The sequence below is a fragment of the Chiloscyllium plagiosum genome, unplaced genomic scaffold (genome assembly GCF_037043375.1).
Source record: "Chiloscyllium plagiosum isolate Xiang-an unplaced genomic scaffold, Cpla_swu_hap1 HiC_scaffold_7, whole genome shotgun sequence".
Taxonomy (NCBI): Eukaryota; Metazoa; Chordata; class Chondrichthyes; order Orectolobiformes; family Hemiscylliidae; genus Chiloscyllium; species Chiloscyllium plagiosum.
The window spans coordinates 17,854,759-17,869,761 of NW_028270145.1; positions in this window are offsets into that span (position 1 = coordinate 17,854,759).

Genomic DNA, 15,003 nt, shown 5'->3' on the forward strand with positions numbered 1-15,003 from the left:
TCTTTCCTAGGTTTGGGGAGTCCAAGACTAGAGGGCGTAGGTTTAAGGTGAGAGGGGAAGGATTTAGAAAGCACCTGAGGGGTAAACTTTTCACAGACAGGCTGGTACATGTATGGAATGTGCTGCCAGATAAAGTGGTGGAGGGAGGTAAAATGGCTCCATTTAAAAGGCATCTGGATGGGTCTATGAAAAGGAAGGGTTTCGAGGGATATGGGCCAAATACTGGCAAATGGGTCGAGGTCAGATTGGAATGTGTGGACGAGTTGGACGGAAGGGCCTGTTTCTGTGCTGTATGACTCTATTCTGTCAAACCTCCTCGGATTCTTGTATCTTTCAATAAGGTCACCCCTCATCCTTGTTAACTGTAATGTATTAAGATTTCTAACCTGTTTAGCTGTTCTTGAGAAATCAACCCTTCATTCCAGGAATTGACATGGTGAATCAACTTTGAACAACCTTTAATGTCAGTATACCCTGTCTCAAATACAGGCATAAAGGCTGTACCCAGACTCATCAACACGCTGCACTACGTAACAAGACTTCCAAATTTCTCTCCAACACCAAACAATGAAGGACAAACTCCCATGCACCTTAATTACTTGCTACTCCTGCAAGCTAACTTTTTGTGTTCCCTGTATAAGAATACCCAGATCCCTTTGTGCTAGTTTGGAGTTTCTCTCCATTTAATTTGGATACAGAACAGGCTCAAAAGCAGAAGACAAGTGGAGGGTTTTTTTCAGACTGGAGGCCTGTGACCAGTGGAGTGCCACAAGGATCCCCTGGGTCCACTACTTTTTGTCATTTACATAAATGATTTGGATGCGAGCATGAGAGGTACAGTTAGTAAGTTTGCAGATGACACCAAAATTGGAGGTGTAGTGGACAGCGAAGAGGGTTACCTCAGATTACAACAGGATCTGGACCAAATGGGCCAATGGGCTGAGAAGTGGCAGATGGAGTTTAATTCAGATAAATGCGAGGTGCTGCATTTTTGGGAAAGCAAATCTTAGCAGGACTTATACACTTAATGGTAAGGTCCTAGGGAGTGTTGCTGAACAAGGAGACCTTGGAGTGCAGGTTCATAACTCCTTGAAAGTGGAGTCGCAGGTAGATAGGATAGTGAAGAAGGCATTTGGTATGCTTTCCTTTATTGGTCAGAGTATCGAGTACAAGAGTTGGGAGGTCATTGCAGCTGTACAGGACATTGGTTAAGCCACTGGGGGAATATTGCATGCAATTCTGGTCTCCTTCCTAGCGGGAAGATGTTGTGAAACTCGAAAGAGTTCAGAAAAGATTTACAAGGATGTTGCCAGGGTTGGAGGATTTGAGCTATAGGGAGAGGTTGAACAGGCTGGGGCTGTTTTCCCTGGAGCGTTGGAGGCTGAGGGGTGACGTTATAGAGGTTTACAAAATTATGAGGGACATGGATAGGGTAAATAGACAAAGTCTTTTCCCTGGGGTTGGGGAGTCCAGAACTAGAAGAAACAGATTTAAACTGAAAGGGGAAAGATATAAAAGAGACCTAAGGGGCAACCTTTTCACACAGAGGATGGTACGTGTATGGAATGAGCTGCCAGGGGAAGTGGTGGAGGCTGGTACAGTTGCAACATTTAAAAAGCATTTGGTTAGGTATATGAATAGGGAGGATTTGGGGGGAATATGGGCCGGGTGCTGGCAGGAGGGACTAGATTGGGTTGGGATATCTGGTCAGCATAGACAGGTTGGACCGAAGAGTCTGTTTCCATGCTGTACATCTCTATGACTCTGTGCTTTTTGATTTTCCCTCCCAAAGTGAATAACTTCATATTTTCCTGCATTGAGCTTCATCTGCCAAGTTTTTACCCACTTGCTCAATCTACACTTGTTGATTCCTTCTATCCTTATCACAACATGCCCTCCCACCTATTATCGTATCATCAGCAAAGTTGGATACATTATGCTCTGCCCCCTCCTCTAAGTCATTAATATAGAGAAGTAAATTGTTGAGGCCCTGGTACTGATTCTTGCAGCACTCCACTAGTTACATCTTTCTGACCTGAATAAGACCCATTAATCACAGCTGTCTGTTTTCTCTGTGTTAACTAATCCTCAATCCATGCTAATACATTATCCCCAATATTGAGTTCTAATCTTGTGCAATAACCTTTTGTGTGGCATCTTATCGAAAGCTCTCTAGTAATCCAAATACGCTACCAGCTCCCATTTAACAACTCTGTTTGCTATATCCTCAAACAACTCTAGCTTATTTGTCAATCATGATTTCCCTTTCAGAAATCTTTGTTGACTCTGATAGCGTTAAACTTTTTTTAAACATCCTGCTGTTCCTTCTCGAGCATTTTGCCAATGAAGGACATTAGGCTAACCAGCCTGCAGTTCCCTGCTATCTGCCTCTTCTTGCACAGGGTCATCTCGATGATGGTTTTTCCATGTACTGGAACCCACCTGACTGCATAAATGTGAGAGTTCTGTGAGCCAAAAGCTGTCCCGAGGGTATTTATGCAGGCTTAACAACAACTCAATTGCATTATCCAATGCTTCAAATCCACAACATGCTTACTATCGACTTATTCAAACAGAAGTTAGTAAATACCACTCTACTAGGTTGATACACAAAGTCTGAACACACACACACACACACAAACATGCCAGATTTATCTAGATATTAAAAATGCACACATTTAATTACCTGCTGACTTGTGCAAAAATAATAAAGATGTAGAAAACTCAATGGGTATTTTTTAAACTTAAACTATGATTGGTATATAAAGAGATTATAAATATTCTAATTTTATAATGTTTGAAACAGACTATTTGATCAGTTGGTATTTCCTAGATTTTTACTAATCATATTTTAGTGTGGATGATGCAAACTTTTAGGTGCACTTGATGTAGATCGATATCTTCAACTGGCAGTTACTTCCAAAGGAATTTGCTCTCACTTTCTAGGTCAGACCTAATATTTATTCCATTTTTGATATTTTCTAACCAGCCCACGCAGGTATGTTTTGACACAACTCTAGAGCAAGTGAGACTTGAATCCAGGCCTCCTGGTTCAGAGGCTGGGATGTTATCACTGCACCGCAAGAATGCTCTTCATCCCAGTGTATCCTTGCTGACCCTGGCTGGATAATAGGTTTCCCAGTGCTAAAGTAAAAAGCAAAACTCTTTGGAAATCAAGGGAACTACTGCCAGAGTTTATTCATGTTTTGTCCTCCTGTTACTTAATAAACCTGTTAAATGCATCTCCTGTGTCTCCAGGCTACTCAGGAACTCACACATAATACCCGAGAACTGCTCAGCATGGTTCTCACCATTTTCAATCCTTCCTATCAGAGAAATCTGATTGATTAAGTAAAATCAGTAGGTGAAAAAGATTAATTTTTAAGTTGGACTCCAGTCATTAATGCATAAATTGAGACAGCATTGTCAGTTTTGAAAGGGAGATTGGTAGTAAGTATCCTTCACTGAAATCCTAGCAACAAGTCTGAGCTTGTTTGATTGATATATCTCTACAGCAGCCTTGCTGATAGCACGTAAACATGCCTACAAAATCAAAAGACTTTCTCCTTCAATACCTCAAGTAAATATGTGATGTATGCATTCTGCACTTTGCATCTTATGGTTGATTAGATCATTTTTTTTAATATTAAGTTGCTTTTTCCCTATGTTCTTTTGATAAATAATGTCACTTGCATAGCCATGAGCATATCCAGCGATGCTGCAGAGAATTCCACAGTCTGCCCAGCTGTTATGTCTTGGCTGTTCTTAACGTTTCCTGGCCTGCACCATGGTGGTGCTGTCAGCTCTGGGTCAGTTGCTAACACTATCAATTCTGCAGCAGAAGAAGACCATAAGAAATAAGAACAAGAGTAGGCCATTCAGCCCCTTGAGCCTACTCCACCATTCAATTAGCATCATGGCTGATCCAACCATTTCTCACGTCCAATTTCTTGCCCTTTCCTTGTAGCCTCCAATTCTGCCGCTAATTGATATCTATCTCAGCCTTAAATATACACAAGGACTCTGCACCCACAGCTCTCAGGCCAAGGCATTCCAACCATTTAAGAGAGGAAATTCCTCCTCATCTCATTCTTAAATTGGCACCTCTTTATTCTGAGACTATGAAATCACCTGTTGCTCTTCTAAACTCCAGTGAGTACAGTCCCAACCTGATTGCCCTTTGGTCATAACACAATCCCACCATATCGGGCAATCATCCTAGTGAACCTTCTCTGAAATGCCTACAAGTTAATGAAATCCTTCCTTAAATAAAAGAACTATAACTGTTCACAGTACAATGTAAGAGTTCCATATGTTGTTCTTCAAATATTTCCATCCACCTTTTTGATCCACTCAGTGGAGAGGTCTTGGTTTATTGTCCAATGTGAAAGACAGCACGTCTGTGAGAACATGCAATGAGATGAAGTATAAGTCACTGGAGTACCCTGTTAACCCCTTTGTGCCTGGTTGAGCGCACTGTCATTGAAAAAAGACTGACTGCTAACACAGGGCCGTTTTAATAATTGCAGCATCTGGGGTAAATCCACATCCCAGAGTTTGCACCATTGCAGTTTCCAGTGGAGGTTTGGGTCAAAATGCTGCAACTTCTTCCCTGACATCATGGTAAGTGTGTACCTACCAGGAGGCCCCTTTGTCTGTAGCAGGTCAAAGTGGCAGCTCTCTACCACCTTCTCCAGGGCGATTGGGAACGATGTGTAGGTGCTGGTGTTGGACTGGGGTGGGCAAAGACAGAAATCACACAGATGTGACTTCACCTGATGAAGAGACAGCGCTCCAAACGCTTATGATTTCAAATAAACATTTCAAAATGTTGGACCATAAGCTGGTGTGTGACTACTGAATTAAGAATGAGTAATAAGTGGTGACCTAGTCAGCAATGCCCAAACATTATGAACTAAATGCTGAAAGAAGGCCTGGTTAGTTGTTTCTTCTCTTCCCTGCACCATCAGGATTATGAAGCCACTGCACAGACCCATTGACAATATCCTTACAATGAAGTGAGGATCCGAGATTGAATCTCACTCTTGTTCCTGTGGATGCACCACTTTGCTTTTTTCAGATTTGTTTTGCTGTACACATTTAATTTCCTGATTGTTATTTTGAAATGTGAGATGCTTGTGAACTTTTCTATCTTCCTGAGCACCTGGATTTCCTGACTGTTTAGCAGTAGACTCGATGTTTCAGGTATAAACACTTCCATCAGGAATGCCCAAAATGTCAATTCTCCTGCTCCTCGGATGCTGCCTGACCTGCTGTGCTTTTCCAGCACTATACTCTCAACTCTGATCTCCAGCATCTTCAATCCTCACTTTCTCCTTCCTGACTGTTTAGCTGGGGCATTCCAGATAAAGTCAGTGGCATTGGTGAGTGTGGTGTTGGGATACGCAGAGAGGGAAATGTTCCATGTTTGATCTGTACCCGAACCATTGCTCTCTTCTTTCACAGCTGGAGGGCAAAGGAGGTGAGAACTCAGCCGAAATTTTGACGTCTGATCATGAATATTTCCCTGCTGGAAAGCACGTCTGTTATAACATGCTGGAAGATTGCAGGATCAGACACTGCCTGTCACTTCCTTTGCAATGGTTCAGCCAGCAGACTTCCTCATTGGAAGCAGCTGTCTGTCAGAGCGTTTCCCAGGACCTGCTAAACCGTATCTCAGCTCATGCCAACATTCAGGAGAGTATAGAGAAACCACTGTTATTGTAGCATTAGTAGTCACAGTCCACCTATTGATAGCACCTGGAAGCATATGATCGAAAGCAGGATGTGTCAGAGTGCTTTGTTTCTCTTGCAAAGTAAATCTTCTCAAATGATTGCGAGGAATTTGACAGGCCTCAAGGTCTTGCATAAAGCCTCAATTAGCTCCCACTCAGTGAGTGGAGACAGGTATGTGCTATGGAAATATTGTGCCTTACGTACACCCACACAGTTTTGCGTAATAAATATCAGACACACCTCTGTGAGTGAGTAGAGCCAGATGTGTTTCGCATACCATTGAATGTTCTTGACTGCATCATTAGATTTCTTAAGTGCATAGTTTAAGAAATGAAACTTAATTAAATGATTATGCGCCAGAATCGAAAATGATAGGCATTTAAAAAAGAAAGTTTAATTAACAGTGAAATGCGACATTTGATCTTGCCTTGGAAGTTTTAGTGTTTTGTGTCTTCAGTGTTTTGTGTCTTCCTAAAATTGGACTTGTCTCCTAGAATAGCTCAATAGGGAGTGCAATATTTGCATCAGAGCAGCAGTGGATAGGTTGTTTCTGGTCAAATGATAACACGATTAGCTTCAGGATCTGTTACCTCCCTGTTTAAACAACACAAGCTGCGATATGCGAAATTACCCAAGCTGCTTCACAGACATGTTATCAAAGATAACATGAAACTGTGTCATGTAAGAGAATATTAGTTATTGGGGGAGAAATGCCTCAAAAGAGAAGGGAGATAATTAGAAAGGTTAAGATATTTATGGAGGGAATTTGTGGGATGTAAGAACTGCTAGATGGACCGGCATTTATTGCACATCCCTAATGGTGTGTGACAAAGTGGTGGGGAGCTGCTCTCTTGCAGTACATGGGGTGAGAGGTAAACACACTCACAGTGCAATTAGCGAGGGAGTTCCAGAGCTTCAATGCAGCAACAGGATAGGATTGGTGAGATAATCCAACTCAGGATCAGAGCTTGCAGATCATGGTTTTCCTATTCACTGACTCCCTTCGTCCTTCTAAGTGATAGGTGTGGGTTTTAGAAGGTAATGTTGGAAGAGCCCTTTGAAATTGCCAAACTGCTTTTTGTAGTTAGTGCACACTGCTGTTACTGAGCACCAGTGGAGGGATTGACTGTTCAAGGTGTTTGATGCGGTGCCAGTCAAGTAGACTGCTTTGCCCTGGATGGTGTCAAGCTTCTTGAACGTTGTTGGAGCTGCACTCATCCAGGCAAGTGAAGAGTTTTCTTTCATACTCCAGACTTCTGTCTTGTAGATGGCTGACAGGCTTTGGAGAGTCAGGGGATATGTTACTTGCTACAGGAGTCTTAGTCTCTGATCTGTTTTGTAACCACAGTATTTGTATGGCAAGTCCAGTTCAGTTTCTGACCAATGATAACCCCTAGGGTGTTGACAGTGTGATTTCAGTCATGGTAATGCCTATGAATATCAACAGGAGATTCAAGATACATTCTATCTTGTTGGAGATGGTCATTGCCTGGCATTTGAGTGGTGTGAATGGTTACTTGCCATTTATCAGCCCAAGCATGAATATTGTCCAGATCGCGATGTGTATAGGCATAGAATGCTTCAGTATTTGAGAAGTCACAAATGGTGCTAAGCATTGTGCAATTATTGATGAACATCCCACTTCTGACCTGATGATGGAGGCAAGGTCATTGATGAAACAACTGAAGGTGGATGAGGCTAAGACACCATCCTGAGGAGATGTCCTAGAACTTAATGAATGTTATCCTATAATCACAACCATCTTCTTTTGTGCTTGGCATGAATCTAACGATTGGAGAGTTTTCTTCCTGACTTCCACTGACTCCAGTTTTGCGAGAGCCTCTTGATGTTGGACTCAGTCCACTTGATATCAAGGGCAGTCACTGTCAGCTTACTTCTGGAGTTCAGCTCTTTTCTCCATGTTTGTAGCAAGACTGTAACAAGGTTGGATGTTAAGAGACCCTCGTAAAACCCAAACTGCTGAGAAAGTGCTGCTTGATAGCAGTGTTGATGATGATTTCCATAACTTAAGACCTAACAACTGAAAGCATGACCACCAATGTTGGAAGGACTAAAAGCCGACATGCACTCGAGAGAATGTGTGAGAAGAGTTCAAATATATAAGATTGTGGGGATGAAGGAGATTAGAGAGCAAATCAGGCTTTGCAGAGATTCAAAATAAGGTAGGATTGTATAACAAGATTAAAAATCACACAACACTGGGTTATGGTCCAACAGGTTTATTTGGAAGCACTAACGTTTGGAGCACTGCTCCTTCATGAGGTGGTTGTAGAGTATAAGATTGTAAGACACAGAATTGTATAACAAAGTGCTGTTTAACAAGCAGCAGTAAAGAGAATGCAGGAGTGATGACTGACAACACACGGTGGAAATCTAGACTTGATGGCAGAGTTTTGATGAGCATACATTACTGAGGATAAAAGATGGGAGGCTACCTAGGAGCTAGTTAGAGTAGTCAAGGCCAATTCTAACCAAGGCATGATTTCAGCAGCAGAGGAGCTGAAGTAGGTGTGAAAATGTACAATAATATATATGTGGAAATAGGCAGTTTTAACAATATTATAGATATACGGGCATAAGCTCATCTCCTGGTTTAAACCAACTCAAGTTTGATTCGGCCCCAGATAGTTGCTAGGGAGAGGGTGACTGGAGAATAGAACCAAAGACACAATGACCTTGATCTTCCAAATAAAGAAGGACATTTCTGCACATCCAATGCAGCATGTTGGACAAATAATGACTGTTTAGAAGCAGCAGTGAGGTTGAGAGAGATTGTGGTGAGTGGAACTGAGTGATATCAGCATACATATGGCTCCTAATGTTATGTTTTCAGATGACACCACAAGGAAGCAGCTCAGAGATGCAGTCTGTATCAGGAATATCTGTATTAATATCTGAGGAAATACATGCCTTTGCACTGGTCATCAAACACCCTCCCCAACCAAGTGTACTCAACATGGACAGTATTTAGGAACTCAATCTGTTGTATTAGAGGAAAGCTTAGCTCATCATAAGTGAGAATGGCCATTGAGCTGAAGTATTTGTCTATATTGCTTTCAGCTGAACATGACTAATGTGGAATTGTTCCTGGAGAGAGGTTTACATTTGATTGACATTACAGTCAGAAACAATGAAAGATAATAGTTTCTCAAACTCTTTATTGCTGAATTCTTCTTCGGGTGCCTTGTGACTAGCAGACAATAATTCCATTGCAATGCTACCTTTCAGTCAGGAACTTATTGCTTAGTTATTACCCTTTAGTTACTTTTACTAGCCACAACATTTCAATGAGACAAAACCCCGTGAGGCACTAACAGGAGCTGGGTGAGTAGTCAGGACCAACATCTCATGGATAACCATAGCCAAGTGTAGTTCTCACTAAACTGAAGAAACTAACTGGTTTCTTGGGTGTTAAATTCAGTTCTGTCATTAGACAAATAAGGAACATGAAGTACTTCATGTTTTAATATGTGCAGCTGTCCAGTCAGACTGACAATTAACAACAGTTCTAGGACTAGCAACTATCTAGGACTAGGACCTGACTAAACCTTCTCTCGATATATTAAGAAGATAGACTAGCCCCCATTTTTTTCTTATTTTTAAAAGCAAGTGTTGTGTTCTGGATGCATTTCAATTGGTCAAACTACCAGGCTTGAAGCAAAAAACAGTTTATCCTTACATTATAATTAAAATGCAGACAAAAGAAAGAAGTGAACTAACTTAACTCTACTGGAAAACCTTAACAGAAACATAAACTATTAAACTACTAAACAGTAACTGTTCCAGTAGAATAACATCCCATTAACACACCCTTGGCAAAAGGCAAATTCAGTAAAATAGATTGTCTTACATGCAAAGTTTCTCCAGTCCAGGAGGAAAGAACATCAAGAGAAAGCTCTGAAAGATAGACAGAGAGAGAGAGAGAGACAAAAAGAGAACTGTAGCATTTTGATGTAGCAGGGGAAGATGTATAGCAGATTCCAAATCCCAACAGCTATGGGAAGTTAAACAGAAATCCTGGTTCTGTTAGTGCTTGACCCCACCCCTTCAGGCTGCATCTATTGTTCCAGCATCAAAAAATGAAACATCAAGGTCTCACAAGCTGTTTATTGGCTGAGAACAGACCACTTGGAACCTCTGTCTCAATCTCTCTTCATAGAAATATGTTCAAAATATACCTCTTAAAGCCATAGTATCATCACACAATACCTTGGCATTTTTGTGAGACTCCAAATTCGGTAAGGTAGAAGATTAAGCCAGCAAGCACATTAAGAGACATCACATGTCAGGTGAAAATCTTTAGCTGTCTATTAAAATGACTAATGACAGGACTTGGAAAGGTTTCTTAAACCCTATTTGTTTGATATAGGAAAAGCTACATTGAGGGAAGAGAATGACTTTCCGATATTTTCATTTATTTTATAGTGCGATTGTTGCATTCCTGTGTGACCCTGCACTGTACAAGAATCACGCAAAAAAAATACCTAAAGTGTTGGTGATGCAATTCCCATTATAGCCGTCACACATTTTAAAAGCTTGTGCTTTAGAAACAGCAGTCCCTATTCATCAATCACATTACAGCGAATTTAGATTAGATTAGATTACAGTGTGGAAACAGGCCCTTCGGCCCAACAAGTCCACACCGACCCGCCGAAGCGAAACCCACCCATACCCCTACATTTACCCCTTACCTAACACTACGGGCAATTTAGCATGGCCAATTCACCTGACCCTGCACATCTTTTGGACTGTGGGAGAAAACTGGAGCACCCGGAGGAAACCCACGCAGACACGGGGAGAACGTGCAAACTCCACACAGTCAGTCGCCTGAGGCGGGAATTGAACCCGGGTCTCAGGCGCTGTGAGGCAGCAGTGCTAACCACTGTGCCACCGTGCCGCCCACTAATTTGTGATGATGAAACACACTTTATAGCAGAATGACCTGTAAATGTAGACCATCATGAGGTAAATAAGTTCTCTGTTCATGGTGTATATTAATCCCGGTTAAGCCATTTTTAGAACAGGGAGGAGAACCATACCAAGGGTAACAGTATGAATAGATTGAGGCAAAGATATTGAACTGTTCATTCAGCTGCTGGGAAAGGTTATGTCTTACTTGGCAACATTCTTGGCTGTGTTATAGATTCATAGTTCAACAGATGGGTGAGGTTTTTAAAATGTCACCTGCAGGAATGTTCCTTTATATAGCACCTGAGCAGTGGCCTATCTGTAGGAAGATCTCAGCAGAACGTCTGACAGATGTTGTGAAGGCTTGACTGCCTCATAATGGTGGCGGTGTAAGTGATCCAATCAAAGCCATGACAACCCCCATTGAAAGAGAAATAACAAAACCTAAAAATAATGTCACCGTGCGCTTCACAAACTGGAATCGTCTGGACTGGAAGGCAGCTGAGTGAGGGCGGTGTCCCATAAAGCCAACGCCTTCCTGTCTTCGCCTGAATTAAGTTCTGGACAGTGAGGGCTCGCCGATAAATGAAGACCTTGGGTGGTCAATTAATGACCCGGTAAAGATCAAGCAAGTTCATATTCCCTCATAGGCTGCAATCTTTTCAGCTCCCAGCAGGACAAGGGAAACGGGTCACCCCACGGCTGCACAGTAAACTAGCGCACGCAGCCTGAGGAGTGAGTGTTCCTTGATCTGCAATAATTCCTGCGCAGTAATGGATATGGGATATGGGGTGGCCCATGAGAGCCACTCCCTGCCCTTGCTTCTGGCCTCTTTGTCCTCCTTTCTCCCTCTATGACCCCCCCCCCAGTCCCAGAAAGTCCCCTTCCTGTAAAACATTTACCTGATCCCTGTCTCCACCTGATATTTCTGGTCATTGCAGGAACAATCACGGCCTTGTTGGTGGCACTACAGAGTGCACAAATTGCTGAGCCCTGATGAGAGCAGACCTCGAGCTCCTGTTAACTAGTTTGGGCTTCACCCCATCAGAAGAATACATGGTCTGGGATGGACAGCTGTGTAGCTTTACCAGAACGAGACCTTGACACCAAAAGTGAAGCTGTGAGTAGAGGTTACACATTCCGGGATAGTATTCCCTGGAATGTCTAAGGTGAAGTGACATTTTGATCCAAAAGTTCAAGATATAAAAGGGAATCGATAGAGTAAATTGGGAGGAGCTGGTTGGAGAGTGTAGGATGGGTGTTGGGGTGGAACGGGTCACAGAGGGAATGGTGTAAAACTTAGGCCCAGAAGCGAAATCAGGAAACATTCCTGTCTGCAAAGGCTGCTATTAGTTTAGAATTCCCCTCAACAAATGGCATTTGATGTGGAGTCATAGAGTCATACAGCACGGAAACAAGCCCTTTGGTCCAACCAATCTGTGCTGACCATGTTCCCAAACTAAACTAGTCCCACCTGCCTACTCCTGGTCCACATCCCTCCAAACCTTTCCTATTCATGTACTTATGTCATTTAAATGTCATTTAAACATTGTAACTGTACCTGCATTCACCACTTTCTCTGCAGTTCATTCCACTCTGTGTTAAAAAAAGAAAGTTGCTCCTCAGGTCCTTTCTAAATCTTTCTCCTCTCACCTTAAAAATATGCCCCCTCATTTTGAACAGCCCCACCCTTGGGAAAAGACCCTTGTTATTCACCTTATCCATGATTTTATAAAGCTCAATAAGGTCACCCCTCAATCTCATGCCAGTGAAAAAGGTCCCAATCTTTCCTGTCTATTTTCATATCTAAAACCCTCCAGTCCTGGAAACATTCCTGGTAAATCTTTTCTGTGCCCTCTCCAGTTTAATAATATCCTTCCTATAACAGGGTGACCAGAACTGTACACAGTACTCCAGAAGGGGCCTCACCAATGTCCTGTACAACCTCAACATGACAACCCAACTCCTGTACTCAAAGGTCTGAGCAATGAAGACAAGCAGGCTAAACGCCTTAACTTACCCTGTCTACCTGTGACACAAATTCACAAGCAATATGTACAGGTAGCCCCCGCGTTTTAAATGTTTGCTTGACACCAGTTCACTTTTATGAAAGATGTATTTTAGTACCTGTTTTCACAAGTCCAAAGAGGATTTTCACTTATATGAAAAACGGCAATACTTTTTCCCATATAAATCGTGCACATTCGCTTTACGACATTTCCGGCTTACAAAAGGTTTCCCGAGAACACGCTACTTTCGGATAGCCAGTAGCTACCTATACCTGAACCTCTAGGTCTCCCTGTTCCACAACGATGCCCAGGGCTCTGCCATTAATTGTATAAGTCCTGGCTTTAAAGGATTGTTGTACTAAAAGGCAATACCTCGCTATTATCCAAATTAAACTCCATCTGCCACTCAGTTTTAAGGCTGAGCTTGTTAGATTGTTGTTGGCCCATGACGTTGAGAGGTGTAAGGCAAAGATCGATACATAGGGTTCGGTCATAGATTAGCCATAATCTCACCAAAATGGCGGAACAGGCTCAGTGGGGGGTGTGGGGGGTGGGGGGTGGGGGGAGGATGTTACATGGGCCACTTTGTGTCTTTGTAATCTCAAGTAAATGTTGTGCCAACAGTTGAAGCTTGATTGAGAAGCTGAATGAACAGATGCCACAGCACTACAGCAGACAGATGAGGGAGATACAGTATTGAATTGCATCGCTGGGGTTAAAGGGTGTGCTATAATAGTGGGCAACGTTCCCTCTAAGTTGCACACGCACAGCCACTCCCATGCTCGAAAATTGGTCTCTGAAAACTGGTCGTAGCATTGATTTACAGTTCCAGACATTACTGTCATAAACAGGCCTGGGAGACCCACCCAGCCAATACACAAATGAGAGGGAACGCAGGTAGCAAGGGGTACCATTGGGCGAGGGAAGGCAAAATAAAAATCAGGCAAGGTTTTTAAGCCGTTGCGGGCTCCCATTGAACTGGCTGTCTGCTATGAGGTTAGGCACCCAGATTTTGCCATCCGTTTTAAGTCTGTCACATATCTGTCTCAATATGGAAAAGCAAAATACTGCAGATGCGGGAAATCTGAAACAAACAACAGAGGGCGCAGGAGAAACTCAGCAGGTCTGGCAGCATCTGTGGAATGAGAAACAGTTAATGTTTCAAGTCCAGTCGGACACAGGGCAGCAGTTTAGCTTGTATTGTGTCTCTGTTGAACTGGTTATAAGATGACAGTCTGCAGTGAGTATCTCATGGCAGAGATTACATTACCACGGCAAGCCCAGAAGCACATTAATACAATTTTAATCCAAATTCTTTTTCTTTGAATTCATTCACAGGATGTGGGCTTTGCTGGCCGGGACAGAATTATTGTCCATTAATAGCTTAGAATCAGAGAATTCTTACACTGTGGAAAGAAGCCATTTGGCCCATTGCATCCTACAATCAGTATTCCACCCTATCCCTGTTACCACTCGTTAAGCATGGCTATTCCACCTTGCCTGTGGATCCCTTGTCTCTATGGGACAACTTACCATGGCCAATCCATCTATCTGGCATGTCTTTGGACTGTGAGACGAAACCCACACAGGAAGTCACCCAAGGCTGGAATCAAACTGGGGTCCCTGGCGCTATAAGGCAGCAGTGCTAACCACTGTGCCACCCTTGAGAAAGTGGTGGTGAGATGTGATGTTGAACTGCTACAGCCTATTTGGTATAGGTAAACCCATAATGTCTGTAGGGGGAGAGTTCCAGTATTTAGACTCAGCTCCACTCAAGGAACAGTGATTTGATTTGCATGTCAGGATGGTGAGTGGCTTGGAGGAGAACTTGTAAATGCTGGTGTTTCCTTCTACCCACTGCCCTCGTCCTTTTACATGGTCATGGGTTTGTAAGGTGCTGTCTGAGGACCCATGGTGCATCTCTGCAGTGCACCTTGTAGATAGTGCACACTGCTGCTCCTGAGCGTTAGTGATGGAGTGACTGAATTTTTATGATTGTGGTGCCAATCAAGTGAACTGTCTTGTCTTGGATGATGTCAAGCTTCTTGAATTTGTTGAAGCTGTCCTGATCCAGGCCAGTGGAAATTCTTCCATCATACTCTTATCTTGAGCATTGAGACAGTGGTCAGGCTTTGGGGAGTCAGGAGATAAGCTCCTTGCTGTAGGATTCCTAGCCTTTGACCTGCTCTTGTTATCGTTCTTATGGCTTGGCCATTAACCATTTCTGATTAATGATAATCCTCAGCCTCTGACATAACCTTTACGTTTGGACTTTGTACAAGGACAGAATCCAGACTAGCATTAACATCCCACCCCTGTGGTTAGTTCA